Raw genomic sequence first — 16,463 nt, forward strand, 5'->3', positions numbered from 1 at the left:
GTTCTTTCCCAATCCTTTTCTATAATTTTTCCCCAATACCCTTCTACCCAACTTTTCCCTCCCGAAACTTACCAACATTGCTTTTCCTCATCCATTCCTCCTCTCCCTCAGGACACTGTTCATTTGTACTGCGATGGTTCTGGCCAGGGCGTGCATTTGGGATCAGCCTTCTACGATTCCTCTCTTCAACAATGTTTCAGCTTTCAACTGCCCCATTATGTCTCTACCTTTCTCACTGAAGCTTATGCCTTGTTTGCGACTCTTCTTCATTCACTTCAGCATCAGTATACATCTATCTGTATCGCCACTGATTCTAAATCTCTCCTCCAATCCTTACAATCTTCCCCTTGGACATCAAAATCCTCCTGGATTCTTTATGAAATCCGTTTTCTTGTATACCGCCGGACTTCCCTCAACTATACTACTTGCTTAATTTGGTCCAAAGGCCATGTCAACATCCTCGGGAATTCTCTTGCCGATGCCGCAGCCCGTTTCGGAGCCCTGCATGGCACTCCCATTGATCTTTCAGTCTCGCCTATTGACCTTTTTCCACGACTTATTACACTTCATTATCAACGCTGGACTGCTTATAATGCCTCCTGTACTAAGGCACGTTGGTACTGGCACCATCCTTGCTCTCTCCGCTCTCCATCTTGGTTTATTCAACATCCTTTCTCTCCCTCCTACCTCCATTTTCTGCTCCGTAACAGACTTCACATTCTGTATACTCCCCAACGCTTATATCTTCTCCGAAAAGGTACCACTCCACTTTGTAATTGTGGTCTCGACACTGGCTCTATCGATCATCTCATTTTCTCTTGCCCTCTCTATCAACAATATCGCACGCCATTTCTCTCTATTCTTCATAAATTTCACGGTTCTGGCCCTTTTAATGTAGATTCGTTCATTTTCACCTTATCCCCACCTGTTCTAACTGCTTATTATCTTTATTTACAAAGAACTAAGTTATTCAGCATCTTATAAACATCTCTAAAGATTCATCCCAATTCCTCATCTTTTTCTTTTCATCAAACCGAATATAATTGCCGGGAGAGCGATCTTCGCTAAGGCAAGAATCAACCGCAGAAGAAGAAGAAGAAGAAGAAGTTTGGAGAGCTTTTGTGAACGCGGCATTGAACCTCCGGGTTCCATAGGCCATAGAGCGTAGTTAGTTAGTTAGTTTAATGGCGACTAAAGAGGAGTTTTACTTGGCAACATTGCAAGAACTAAAATTGCGAAGGAAGGACAAAAGTGAAGGATAGAATGAAACGATTTATTTTCGAAATTAAAATATGTATTTTACGGATAAATATGTAAGTTTCATAGTAGAATATGTAAGTTTTGATTTACCCTCTACAATTAATTGTATTTTGAAGATGAACCTTTGAAACAAAGAAAATCAAAGCGAGAAGTATAGCTGTTGGGTAAGATGTACGTGAGAGTACGATAGTGCAACGGCGAGTTTTGTCCATTCAAGTAGAGAGAGAAAAAAAATACCGTCGGCATGGAAATGCAGTTGATTTATAGTCAAAATAGTAACAAAATAATAGAAAGCGAAATACGTATATAGGTACTTAATGTTCTTTCATAAATTATTGGAACTCCTTGCACACTTTGTTATAACTGCTGTCACATGCGTCTATGCCACTGTTATAATTAGTACCGAGAATTGAGAGGACGTTGTAGCAGTTTCAGGATTAGGATTAAAGCTGGGTAAAGATTGCCCATTTTTAGCCTATGATATTCTACCAATTTTGAAGTTTTTTCGAACTTGAATCAATAATTTTAGTATGAGGTGCTTTATGAATGCTTGTTGATTTGGTTATTAACTCATACATTTTTACTTTGGGCAAGGCGGTGATATCCAGTCACTCTTACTATTATTCAAAGGTTTTCACAGGTTTCTTGCTGTTCTTAATTCACATGGATGTAGTTTTTATATTTCTTAGTAGATGTCGTTGCAGTTGGATTCACAGTATTGTCGACCGAGCGTGAGCGAGTGAAAGGGGGTTAGAGCACCACAGGGCACATTGTTTTCGGCGTTACTGCTGTATCGCCGAACCAATTTGAAAATCGAAAAGAGTACCAAAATGTACTGCATTAAGTTATATTTGGTTGGATTACATTATGATACTAGGCGTGTAGTTTTACTATACGGATCCATAATATAAGTAGTGTAGTAGTAGTAGGAACGGGTTAGAAGCCCCGCAGGGTTAGTTGGGTTCTGTTCTCGACATGAAATGGGCAAATTAAAGACGTCCAAATTTTTCTTGCCCCTTTTACAGGGTGGATCGATTTAAATCAGTCTGATTTAAATCACTATTTTGTAAATAAAAATCGTTGATTTAAATCAAATTCCGAAATAATTTAAAGTGAAAATAAGTAAAGTCCCGTGTCTGTTCCGTTATTTCGATTACCGGTATGGAAGATGATAATCATAATAAATGAGACTCAAATGTACAGTATGTACAGCATTGTGTGAACACAAGTGTCATGCAGAGGATGATTATGGAAAATCCCGTTTTGAACGGGTAACAGGGCAATCCTGTTTTCCTCTCTTCGTAACATAGGGTTTATATTGTAAATCGTTAACTATTCCAACGGGGAAATTACTATGGACATTTAAGACGAAGATTCTTTTGTGTGCGCGGCTATATATTTGTCCTTAGATAATAGGGCGTATTTAGAAGTGTCGTATCCCCCCTCGATTTTTTTTTTTTTTTTTATAACTTTGGGCAAAATTTATGTATTTCGTACCGCTAGTAGTTACAATTTCCTTTAAAATATGCCCCTGCCAAATATCAGTAACTTTTGTGGAAAAACAAAAGTGTCACTTTGATAAGCGTTGCTGTACTTTTTCCTTAACGCTTAACCTTTTAAATTATATCACTTATGTTTAGGTGATAGGATAAAATCTCCATTATTCGATTAAAAAGGTACCAATAAAGCTTTTTACTTCGTTTTCTCGAACGCATTGTAGAGCATGTTACATACGCTTTCACGCCTCTCTGCGTCAAGACATAGGATGTGATGACGTCATAAATTTAAAAAAGATTGTTTGTTGTGCCTATTTTTATTTTTTGGCGCGCCTACATTTTGCATTTAGAAGACAATTTCTGCATCTCGTTCAGTTCACCCTTAGTACTTTTTAGATGATTTCAGATCTCTGCGTGAAGACAGGAGGTCCAGAGGAAAAAAAAAAAAAAGCTTTCTTTGCGATTTTTCCGCCTAAGATGGAGACATATGAATGGTACCATCTGAAAGGCTGTTCTATTCTGAAGAGAATGATGTACGAACCATGATCTTAGGATAAATAGGGATGTCTCAGGAAACTTACCTGAGATTCTGTTTTGTACGGGAATCTGGGGTATTTGGGGATATTATTTTTCGCGGGCTTACTTTTGCATCTAGAAGTTTGAAATTTTGGACACTCATTCACTGCACCCCTTAGTATCTTTTTAGATTTGTTTCAGATCTTTGCCTTTAAACAGAGGCGGTACAGAGGGGTAAAAAGTAAAAAATGGGATATTTCTTAACATAGTCTTGATTTTCCAGCCCAGATAGCCTACACGATGGAGACATTTGAATGATACCGTTTGAAACTTTGTTTTATTGTGAAGAGAATAATGTACAAATCATGATTCTAGGATAAATAGGGATGTCTGAGGAAATTTTTATATTACATCCGGGTCATCTGGGTATTGTGGGGATGTTCTTAGCTCATTGTTAAATATTTTTCTCACTCTTACTATCAAGATAGAAGCTTGAAGTTTTGTACACACATTTAGTACACCCTTAGTATTTCCCAGTTGATTTTGAGATCTGTGCGTTAACATAGGGGAGTCCAGAGTGGATCAAAATTAAAAAAAAAAAAAATCCCGACTTCTCTCATAAGTTTTCGCTTCAGGGACATGATAGGGAAAATGTGAATGTTATCGTTTTAAAGGCTGTTCTATGCTGAAGATAAGGAGGTATGAACCATGATCGTAGGATAAATAGGAATGATGCTTGACTGAAAGTCTATAATTTACCAAAAAAAAAAAAAAAAGTTAAAAACACATTGTTTGGGATTGATATAGGTTAACGATTGGGGATTAATTCAAAATTCAACCCCAATACTTTCACTTAGATGGCATAATTAACATTTAATGCTAATTCCTAATATTTTTTTCTTCAGTTCGCGACTTGTATTATACGAGGAGAAAGATTTGATTTAAATAAAAAAAATCATGATTTTTTTTCCACCCTGCCCTTTTACAATCTATGAATCCGTAAAGTAAAACAAGTGTGCCTCTCCGCGAAATAGTCCATTCGCCTCCACATATAGTGCCGCTTATAACATCAAATATAACCATTTTCTTAACTTTTACTACCGGTATTCCCCTTACCTGATTTTCACTCATTCTTCCTCACAAACTTAAATAAATTCTCTAATTGACCCGGTAAATTTCCTAAAATTGGTCCGTCGATACAGCAGTTAACCTTTGTTTTCTGTCTTCAGTTCTTGGGAACTGTAACTGCTGGAACCGGTTCTGATAAATCGGTTCCTGTCACTGTCTTGCCTAAAGTAAAGACTTGCCAACTCTAGTCTTCAAGGAAACAAAATGTATAATAATCTATGAAACACTTCATACTGAAATTGGTCATTACTCGAGCAGACGGTTCTACCAAATTTAGATATACTTCCAGGTAAGGTTAGAGTTTTGTATTTCTTTTAGCAGAACATCGCTAAATGAGAAGCTCCATTACTACTTGCAGATTGACTTCAGGAGGGCTCAGTATAAATACAGTGGGGGAATATGGCATAAAAACTACAGTGCGTAAAGCACGAACTAACTTGTGCTAGGTATCCATTAAAAAGCACGAATGCTATCTAAGCAAGTCGGAGGGACGCATAGCAGGAGGGCCAGAGCGGTAGCGAGGGATGCGTCCGTAGAGAGCAGCAGCGTATAAACAAAGATAGCAGAAGAGCACATACAATACTTTCACTATCACTCTAAATTCATTTTTTGTCCGCGGTGGCTCAGTGGTAGAACGTTCACTTTTGGTGTATGGGGTCCCGGGTTCAGTCCCAGCTCCCGCCAAGTGAACTGTGGTGGACGAACCGTTTGCGCGGATTTCCTCGAGGTTTTACCGTTTCTTCCACTTCATTTATTCCACCATTTCATTCATTTCTTACCATCACCGTCTCCTTTAGCCTAGCCGGCATAATCATGGAATATAAGACTCAAAGATTTCATTCAAAATTCATTTTGATATGTTGTGCACTGACATAATTACTTACATTCACACTCTCATTCCTTCACGAAAAGTGCTTTACATTGTATTTTACTTACGAATTTTCTTATTTGGTAGTACTTTCTGCCCAAGTGAACCCAGAAATTGAGGAGTTTGATGTAATGAGGACGTAAGCGAGGTTTCGCCCTTTTTGCATCAAACGAATAATTGGCTTTTACTATGCTTGTTTAGCCTTATGTCAAAAACTTTCAATTCAATATCGCAGTGGTGCCCCCCCCCCCCCCTCATGTCCATGACGCACCCCCCCCTCAATTGTCTATCCGTAGGTGTTCTTCCATGAAAAAAACTTTTCGTTTAATTACACCCCCTCAAACATATTTATATAGATTTTTACCCCCCCCAAATATTTCAATGACGCAGTTTGCGTCATAGCCCCCCCCTTGTGGGCACCCCTGCAATATCGGAATAAATTGCTGCATATTACTTTTTTTTATGATACAATTAATCTTGTTTCCATAAAGAATAAATTTAATCCGAAGCTAAAGTAAAAGTTCTTATATTGCAACAGATTTTTTTATGGCCTAACTGATATTCCTACATTCTATACATGCATGATGGCTATTTATTTCTTTGTTTACGTGCATGCTAAGTATACGTAGACCATACATAGAATATTTGCAGTTCCACATCGCTTTCCTTGTTATAAACATTATTCTCATATACTCTCGATTACTTCCTTGGTGCCTGACCATTAGCTGTGTACAGATTTACTGTATGTTTCAGCGTAAAATGGCTAACGTGCTATATCTGGAATTGTGAAAAATCAAAGTACTAGCAGCCAAGAAAAAGACATGGGAAAAGTTTGGAGGCAGTATGGAGGAAAATAGTACAGAAAACTAAAAACTGTTCTATAAGGTATTAAAAACGATGAGAAAGGGCAAGGAATTTAAATTTCGTAAAAGGAAAAGGCGGTAAACTCAGAACGAAACCAAGAGAGATAATGCAGTGGTGGAAAGAATATTTTGAAGATTTATTGCAAAATGACATCCCAGGGTGTCCACCCACCGGGAAATAGCCGGGAATTTCATCAACCGGGAAAAAAACGGGAATAAGCCGTGAATTTCTCCAAAGAACCGGGAAACACGACGATAATAGCCGAAGAAGGCCGAAAGTTAAAAACTCAAGGCGTAGCTCAATTGTTTTCTACCGATAAGTCACTGGGCGTTTCTGAATTCATGATTCGTTGAGTCGGTTCCAGTGTCATCCTGTCGGTATCCACCGTTTGGGGCGTCCGAATTCAGCATCAATGGTGAATCGCAAGTGAACGTGGCAATGGTGAAACAGGATGACGCCACTGACCATTGAAATACAAACTTACTCGAGCTATTTCGTGTCTCGACCCTGTGCTTATTGGTCACAACATGACACTAGCGGAGAAGCGTTTCACATTATCTTTGGAGGAGATGCTAGCTAAACAATGGTTTACGGAAGCAAAGCAGATAAAATTATGGGACAATATTGGAAGGTATTTTCGTCACCTGAATCTATTCATCAGTGCAAAACGTTTAAAAGAAAGGAGAAGCGTCTGGATGCATTTTATGTTGAACTTCTTAGCGTATTCAGTGAGGACAGTGTAAAAGAACTCAATGATTTTATACAATGTATTTTGATACTGTCACACGGAAATGCATCAGTAGAGAGAAGATTTTCTGTAAATTCTGAATGCATTTTTGAGAATCAAACAGAAGAGCCTTATTGCCATGAGACAAGTGTATGATGGTGTGAGTGCATTAGGTGGATTGGAGTCAATTAAAATCAACAAAGATATGATACATGCGGCCAGAAATGCACAGGCTCGGTATACTGAACATTTGAAGAAAAAGGCGAAGGATTTGAGTGAAAAGGAAAAGATGGAAAAAAAGAGAAAACGTGTGACGCGAGAAAGACTGGAATTAGAAGCTAAAAAGGCAAAGGTAATTGCTGAGGCAAAAAAAGAAGCTGCTCTTCTGGAAGAAAAAATCAATGCACTTATCGGGAAGTAATGAAAACAGGTAAGAAAATATAATTTCTTTCGATAGTATAATTTTATGTTGTTCGGGTGGGAACTAAATAATAATCCTTCCGCCTCTTTCGCAAAATATTCGTCTTTTAGTGCCCGTTATAATCGGGAATTTATCTAGTAGAGCCGGGAAAACCGGGAATTTCAAAACGCTTTGAGAGTGGACACCCTGCATCCACACACAAGACAGAACAGGACACAAACCTAGATGAATTAAACGAAGACGAAACGAACGAAACAGGTGAAACACGAAACAAATAAAATAGAAATGGAGGAACTAAAGGAAGCACTAAAAAGACAAAAACTAGACAAAGCTAGTGGACATGGCGGAGTAACACCAGAAATGCTGAAATATATGGGAAAACCTGGAGAAGAACTGTTTCTAAACATACTAAACGGAATATAGAAACAAAAAACAATACCAAAAGAATGGGAAATTTCAGTAACAATAACAATTTTTAAGAAAGAGGACAATCGCGAATGCAAAAATCACCGAGGCATATTTGTACTCAGTACCAGGGAAAATCTACTTAAGAATCCTGGACAATCGACTCAGGAAAATAACAGAACAACCACCAGAAGAAACACAAGCAGGCTTCAGACAAATGAGAAATGTACAAGACCATATCTTTATCTTCAAACAAATCATCAGCAAATACATAGAATACAACAAAACCGCACACCTGTGCTTTGTAGATCTACACAAAGCATTCGATAGAGTTCCATGGAAAGAAAAGTATGGAAAGTACTAGGGAAAAAAAAAAAAAAACGTAAACAAAAACCTCTTAAAAGCTATAGAAAGTGGGTACAAATGTTGCTAAGTTACGTGAGTACTGGCAGTCACAAATCAGAAGAATTTGAAATCAAGGCTGGGGTGAAGCAAGGAGATATCTTATCCTCATATCTGTTTACAATCTTAATAGATGAAGTACTCAAAGAATTGTCACAAAAATCTGAAACCATTTCATGTAGGATACTGGAATATGAAAATGATTAAACAGAACTTCAGTATGCTGACTACATCGTACTAATAGCAAAATCAGAAACTGTTCTACAGCAAAACCTAAGTATACTTAACAGAATTAATAAAAGAAAAATATTGTAATAAGCAAGGAGAAAACCAAAACCATGGTAATCGCCAAGAAAACACGAAACAAAATCAAGCTGGAAAACGAAACATAAGAACAAGTGGAAAACTATAAATAGAGGTCTGCGCGGATACAAAATATCGCATCCGCAGAATCTCTATCCGCATCCGCAACATCTCTATCCGCATCCGCAGATAATGAGTTAGCAAATATATACAACTTACATATTCTATAATACACGTAGTTTTCTGAATCAAACGAAACAATATATTATATCAGATTCCTCGTAATCAAATACCAACTACGATAAATAAAATGCAATATAAACCGTGCAGATACAAATTAGAAATTAATGAACGATTTATGTACTTACCCAAGATTTTCAAATGCAGATATCGGACCAAAATAATGCCACGTAGGTAATATCCCCTCAATCGACTAATTTTAGAGCACGTCACTAAGTTTTTAAACTTCATCATTACTCATAAAAAAAGGGGCATTTGTTCTAAACACAAAGGCGAAATAGAAATAATCGTTATTAAGAAATAAAAATTAATCACAGGACCGCAAACACATCACATATCCCGAACTGACTCTAGCACCAGTAACTGCACTAAATTTAAAAAATAACTGACGAAACTAACAAAGCAGTACAATGTATACTTTCACGACCAAGCTCATTCGTGGCTAAGCGGTTAGCGTACGCGCCTTTGGCGTGGGAGACCCAGGTTCAATTTCCTGTGGGAGCTCATGTGGTTCGGATTCCACGTTAATCAGTAGGTCCACGCCTCATATAGCCTCGCTGCTGAACGGGACGTTAAACTCAAAATCAACTCAAGCTTTCACGACCACGCTTTTACTGAAACCAGAAGTGAAAACTTCGAATACAAATAGGAAGTCTATACCGTTAATTTCGGGAAGAGGCAATGGAGGCAATCGAGTTTAGAATTTACTGCTTTTCTTTGCAGCCCCCACTATTGTTGGACACATTTAGGGTACGAGAAACAACGCATTGGTTTTTCTTTCTTTCTTTACCAGAGGCCCAGAACATACATACATATACACATACACACAAGAAAAGAGAGAGAGAGAAACAATTGCTGTTATAAAACTCCAATCCCTCGGAATGTTCATTGAGGTCCGTGGCACCTCTCCGAAGAGAGAAATCTGGGGGTCGCCAATGTGCATTCAGTATCTGCTGTACTTCAAAGGAAACAGCGAAGATTTTTTTTTTTTTAAGAGAGAAAGATGAGCGTATGGTGTGATTTGTTTACTATTTCGGTGACTTACTCGCTTCTCCAGTTTGTCACAAAAGGCAAAGATAATTCTGCTGACCAGTTTTCAGTTTATGGAAGGGGATGCGGTGTTTTAAATTAGGGTTTTGGTTCCTGACCTCTCAGGCTAAAAAAACTTTATTTGAAGACATTTCTTCCTTTTCAAGGCGAATGGTCTGGAAATTTTCAGCTTTATCAAAGGGGCTTTGGAGGCAATTATTTTTCTTTTTTACAGCAAATAGTGGTACTTGAGGAGTAGCGATGGGGCCTGTCGTTTCTTTCTGTTTAGGTCAGAGATGTCATTCACCTACAAAAAGGGGGCTAAAAATATTGAAAACAGCAACAAAAGGCAACTCTCGTGTCATTTTTTGTCCTTTTGCTGTCACTGAGTCACAAGCTTCACACACACTTGCAGTTTGATTTTAGTATTTTTCAACTGGTTTTTTAAAACTTTTAATTCAAAACGAACGTTTCTAGTGCTCTTTCCACCATTATCAGAAAACTCACAGCATTTTTTAGGTAGAAAAAATGTAGGAAACATTATCCGCAACTTTATCCGCTATCCGCACAGAAAAGATATATATTTCCGCAAATACCAATTTTGATGCGGATATCCGCATCCGCGCAGACCTCTAACTATAAACACCTAGGAGTGAACGTAAACAACCAAAGAAGAGAAGAGGAAATATAGGATAGAACCATGAGGACAAGAAAATTATACCAAATGATAAACAAGGATTTCATTAGTAAAAAGGAAATATCCACAAAGACAAATATAACGGTATACAAAACTACTTAGAGACCAACACTCACGTACAGTAGCGAAAACTGGGCCCTAACCGGAAGACACCGACGAGCCAAACAAACAGTGGAAATGTGCTACCTAAGGAGAATATCTGCGAAAACCAGGAAGAATAGAATATAAAATAAAACTATTAGATTATCTTTGAACACTCAGCCATTACAAGAAACAGTGGAACATAACCAAATTAAATGGTTTAAGCATATAAATAGAATGAAAGAAACGAGATTTCCGTACTGGAAGCACGCCCCCAAGGCCGAAGACCAAAAGGAAGACCACGAAAAACCTGGAACATGCATGTTAGAGAGATATTGGAAGCACGGGGTTTGGAGTGGAACAAGCCAAGAAAATGACGGTAGATAGCTCTGTATAACACCTCGACACCAATGGGTAGAAGAGAACGCGACTAAGTAAGTTAGTTTTCTTCTACGGATATAGTGAAAATCCCAAAAAGAAAACGCATTTTCAATTCAAGTTTTTCTTTATACAAGAAAGTATATCGAAAAAAACCGTGAGATCCACGATTTGTTTTGTGGTGTTCTATTCTTTCAGTTTGAGAATCTGGTCAGGCTGTTCTTAATCGTTGTATTTTAAACTCATGGGATAAACTTTACAATACACGCTCCAGCTGCACATCGATAAGCAGGACCGCTTTAAAAGGAGTAGCTAGGTAGAGTAGATAGGATAAGTAGGGTCGGATAGGAACAGGACTTGAAAAAACCCGATTTTTTAAAGAAAAAAACCAACCCACATGAGCCCATATGGGTATTTTTGGGTTTAATTGGATTTTTTCAAAATATTTCAATGGCTTTGGGGTAAAAGTGTTAAAATGTGATTTATGTTTCAAGATTGTCATTGTCACAAATTGCAACAATTTTCTATTCCCTGATTTTTTGAAAAAATGGCCGCCATTTTGAAATTTTGCATTGGATAGCCGAGAATATCTATAGCAAATTCAGAATGTTGCGTGCTTCTACCCTCAAATCTGAAAAATGCATTCTGTAGCGTGAATACCCGTTATATTGAAAAAACAATGGCCGCTATTTTGAAATTTTACGTTGGTATGCCGCCAAAATCTATACAGGAAATTTAGTGTCCCATGCTTGTATCCTGGAAATTTAAACTTCAGTAAGAAACCGAAAGTTGTACCCTATAGTGTGTGTGGTACAGGCAGACAAACGAACAAATGCATATCGAGTCATCCCGGGAGCCTCAGTGACGTTCGCCAAATATTAATACCAAATATATTAATTTAAACAAAGATATAATTCATGTTTTATATAATGTTTCAAAATGTCTTGAAATAAATATTTCCAGCGTAAAATAAAGATGTTATTGTTGAAGTTCACTTCAGATACTTCGTGCGTTCAATTACGAGAATTTTCCGAGCACGTTTTGCAAGACGGTTCTTTCCCGATAATTAATTTAAAAGAATTAACAAAGATACCATTCACATTTTATAAAGTAAATGTTTCAAAATGTCTTAAATGAAATTAAATATCTTCCAGCGTAAAATAAATAGTTTTATTGTTAAAGTATTCAGTTCCGATGTTTGTGCGTTCAATTGCGGGAATTTACTGAGCACTTCTTTCACGTCGAGTTTTTCAAGAAAATGCAGCTTTCTTTACTGTACATTGAGATTTCCACTAATACATAAGTTTGAATATAGCACTTGAAATAATAAGCATTGCGTAGTCTTCGGAACTCTGAGCATTAAGCTTCTAAAATTTGAGAAGAATTTTTACGCTATTCCTGGTGTTGATTCTACAGAATTCTTATTTGAGAAGTAGCAACAAATGACTGAACTAAGCTGTTGTTGGAAAACCAATTTTAAATGAAGAATAGTTGTGTTACATCAAAGGTAAGAAATAATACCAATACTTTTACTAATGTATTTACATATTTACTGGTAGTACCGGCACCTATGGCTTAAAAACATCAAACGTGTAAGGCACAACGTCCCTCGGCGTCGCCTAGTCGGAGAGCACACTATTCACGGAAAGTATTTTCTAAAATATAAAATTGCATTTTTTTTTTGCTTCAAATAGGCTAAAGCATAATTCATACATTAATTGTTGTATAATTATCTCAAGCTTTATTTATTTATTTATTTATTCAGTGCATTCGGGACTTTCTAAAGGTCTTATGTTGAATGTTGTTGTATACCTTAACATAAAACCATCTAATTTACCCAAGGAGAATCCAAAATCTGTTAAAAATCACTTTCAATTTGATCACCTTACTTTACCAATAATATACTATCAAAAAGCTCAAAACCCCAGGTGGGTTTTAAAGTGGCTTTTTATCCGGTGGGTCCAACCCGAAAAAGACCAGTGTTTTTTTTTTTTTCGGGCTGATCTCACTTGGGCAAACCCTGGGTAGGAACGAGTTAGCTTACGGTTCGGTAAGTTTTGACCCATTTTCATAAAATTAAAATAGAGTGTAATTTCTTGTTTCTGAGTGAGTATACCAGCTGGAGTGGGCATTGTAAAGTTAACACATCTTATATTTCAAGATTTTCCCTTTTATGCTAAACGAGACGTCAAGAAATAATGATTATAAAATAAACGGCGAAAGGATAATATTGCTTCAAATGCTTAAAGGATGCTATTTTGGGAACTAAATAGTTTATATTTTTGCGAGAGGTTGCCTCCTTCAAGACTGCATTTTGTACCAGTACTCACTGCTAGCGTACCTTCTATTTAAACAACTAGGCAAATGAAATATTGATCGAGTTTCTGTATGATACTTGAATATAACGTCTTTACGTAAAATGTTGCGTATAATGCTGTATTTGTTAAGTGAATGTGATAGCACACAACTCTTTCTCTCTCGCTAACACTTCTATTGTTGAACTGGTGTCTTACTTCTATTGGAATCTGGGCATGACTCCTTCATCAATTTGGATGAATTTGAAGTTTACCGGCCAAACTACTGCTAATAAGACTTAATGTAAGACTCATGTTGTCTAATACTTATCTTGTTTTCCCGCTGATCACTCTCCTAAAATTCACACTGAGGTTTCGAGATCCTCAGCTTTTATGTGCCAAAAGAATGAATATTCTGGTCGTAAACACAGAAATTTACGATTGTCAATGTCTAAATCCGAAATTTTGATGTTGCCTGTAAATTATCAGTTAGAGTAGGAAAATTGTATATCAGCATTATGTAATAGGAATTGTTAAAACATTGTTTATAAAATGATGAATATACAATTTCTACACTTGTAATTTTATAAACTGTTACAGAAGCATATACAACACAAATGACATTCCAGTGTTCTCATTGAATGAATTAACAATCTTGAACAAGTAAACCAAAACTTGAAATAAATCATATGTGAATATTCATGAAATTTTGGTTTACGATTAATACATTATAAATTATTAATTTAAAGTTGGTTCCTCCACAATATACAACACCCATGCCCTGAGCGGGATTCGAACCCAAAACACACAGGTCTTACGAACTAAATCTCCGTGCATGAACTGATAGAAGATTCTGAAGTGAAAGAAGACGACGACCTGTCAAGGAAGTTTTACGTATCCCGTCATTACCTGAAGTAACTAAGTTCATGCTATCCTATTTTAGGGAACATTAGTTCATGAATTATGGACCACTTTATTTACGAAACGGACAAAGAATTAGTAGTGTCATATATATACGGAAAGGTTTGAATTCCTGGGTTTAGACACTTTAAGAATGCTTAATCGTTATGGGTATAGATACAATACTTATTCTACGTGGCCATTAAAAACCATGAATTCTATGTAATAGACTCTAGGCAGGGCGAAACTGGTATGCGTGTGGTAGTTTATCCTTAGAAGACGCGATAGCTACGATAAGTGTGGATGTAAGCAAGGAAATTGGGAATACACTGTGTTCCTCATGATTCTAGATGCCTTGTGTCGAGCCGCTTTAACGTTATGGATCAAGGCCAAGGACACTGCATTGACATAGAAATTCAGTTCATTATGGCTTCTTTATGGACTATCACGTGGTGAAAAGCAGACATTTTGAAATGAAATGAAATCTTTGTTTTACGTCCCACGGTTTTGCCGGTTAGGCTAAGGAGACGGTGATTATGAAAAACGAATGAAATGGAATGAAGAAAGTGGGAGGAAACGGGAGAACCCCAAGAAAACCCACGAGCACGGTGTTTGTCCATCACGAAGTCCACACGGCGCGAGCTGGGATCGAACCAGGGACCCGAGGCACCGGAGGTGAACGCTCTACCATTGAGCCACCGCGCCCCCAGACATTTTGAATTTCGATTTTCAACATTATTATGGATGTCTCACGTAGAGATCCCCATAAATGTGGATTGCTTATACATCCTTCTTCCGAAATAACATTAAAAAGAAAATTAAATATTTTAACGTCAACGGTTATTTCATTTAGGCTAAAGGAGACGGGTGATTAATAAAAGTTAATTACTGTTAAATTCTGTGTGCCTCCCTACCGGGAAAAACAGAACCCGGGGCCATGTGCACCAACTCTACGTACGCGCTAGCCGCTGGAACAGCGGACACAAATAACTGTTATTTTTTTTTTTTTCAGAATTATTCTTCTCTAAAATAGGATAGGGTAGAACGGGGGAATTGGATTGAGGGGGTAATTGGGCGGAAAACTTATTACACCCAAACTTTGGGTGGGTAATGTTGATCAGAAAAAAAAATAGCTTAGACGAATTTTGAGAGGGTGTAATAATGACAAAAAAAAAAAAAAAAAAAAAAAAAAAAAAAAAAAAAAAAACTGATTTGATTGAGAAATGACATATTTGAAACCGAGTTTTAGGTTTGTGTGTGTTTTGGTTTGTTTTGATCCTGATCTTTTACTGCTGCTTAAAAACATCGTAAGGATGATGCCACGAAGAGCAGCAATCTTGAATCCGCACTGTGAGGTAGTTAAAATTTGTACCTCCCATGATGCAGGGGTAAATGGGTGGAATGCCGTAAGTAAACTTCTTTTGCTTGGAATTCATTTAAGTGCTGTGCAATTTTTGTGTTTTGTGATGTACACTTTTGTTTTATAGTGCACTTTCGTTTTATTATGCTATTTCATTCAACTTAGGCCTCCAGTGGTCGTTGCATATACCAATAGTGCTGATGCTGTAAATAGGACCTGTTTATCAATCCAGCGTTCCAACACCTGTTCTATTGTTTTAGTTTATAGTTATTTAGCGTTAGTCTTATTATCTTCTCCTGTGTTTGTTTGAATATCAAGGTCTGTTCTCTTAGTTTTTTTTTTTTTTTTAAACCTTTTCGGCCAGTTCTGACCATTTACAGTTTTTTTTTTTTTCGTATGTGATACATTTTGGTTTAAGTTCACAGAATAATATACTATGCTATAAACAATAACTGGAAGGCTTGAAAAGGCTTTCAAATATCTTCAAGATTTAGAGAAAAGTTACTCCTTGTTTTGCGCAAATAAAGATATAATTTTTTTTTTCTACGCCACATAAAACTATCAGTTTTCAAGTGGAATAGAAGTTATATATACCAAATAAAGCTTGGGTTTTCTTCATTTACACCCAATCACCGCCACGGGTTTATATGCACCGGCAATTGCTTTAATCATTTTGGAAATCAGACCAACAACAATAAAAATGTTGCAGCATCAAAACTAAAGATGCCGAATGCTTACCTCGACCACAGTAGGTGCAGAAGAACCTGCAACACACAATCAGTTCTTAAAAACTAGAAAAACACCTATAACCTGTGAGGAAAAAAAGGTTGATAAAAAAACATACCTCCCAATTCCCCCTTCTACCCTACTAGTACAATGGAGGTGGGTAAAGAACGGCCTTTTTCGCATATAATAGTAATAAAAAGTAAAAGCGTTCATAAAAACCAGTATATCTTATAAAGTTCAAGCATTAAATTACATCTATGTAAAACATATTGCAGCAAGTCACAGAAAGAACCTTGAGAACAAAGCATGCTTGTTGATATTCTGCCAATTTAGACCTTTTTCCGAACTTCCAACAATTGAGGAGTTTC

At 37.0% G+C, this 16,463-nt stretch overlaps 1 protein-coding gene across 3 annotated transcripts in view; it reads left to right on the top strand.

Moving 5' to 3' along the window:
* Positions 1 to 1,154: 1,154 nt before the first annotated feature.
* The window catches only part of LOC145676125 (protein FAM133B-like), a 36,282-nt gene continuing 20,973 nt past the window's right edge, over positions 1,155 to 16,463 (top strand). The window contains exon 1 of one of the 3 annotated variants that reach the window (XM_081747028.1): positions 1,155 to 1,313. The gene's annotated coding sequence lies outside the window, so the exon portion shown is untranslated. Of the gene's footprint in view, positions 1,314 to 1,412; positions 1,571 to 1,648; positions 1,714 to 16,463 lie in introns of those variants that run through there. The other 2 variants (XM_081747029.1, XM_081747030.1) reach the window with 2 other exon arrangements.

Source organism: Thermobia domestica, chromosome 18, assembly GCF_964235325.1.
Source record: "Thermobia domestica chromosome 18, izTheDome1.hap1.1, whole genome shotgun sequence".
In the NCBI taxonomy this organism is placed as follows: domain Eukaryota; kingdom Metazoa; phylum Arthropoda; class Insecta; order Zygentoma; family Lepismatidae; genus Thermobia; species Thermobia domestica.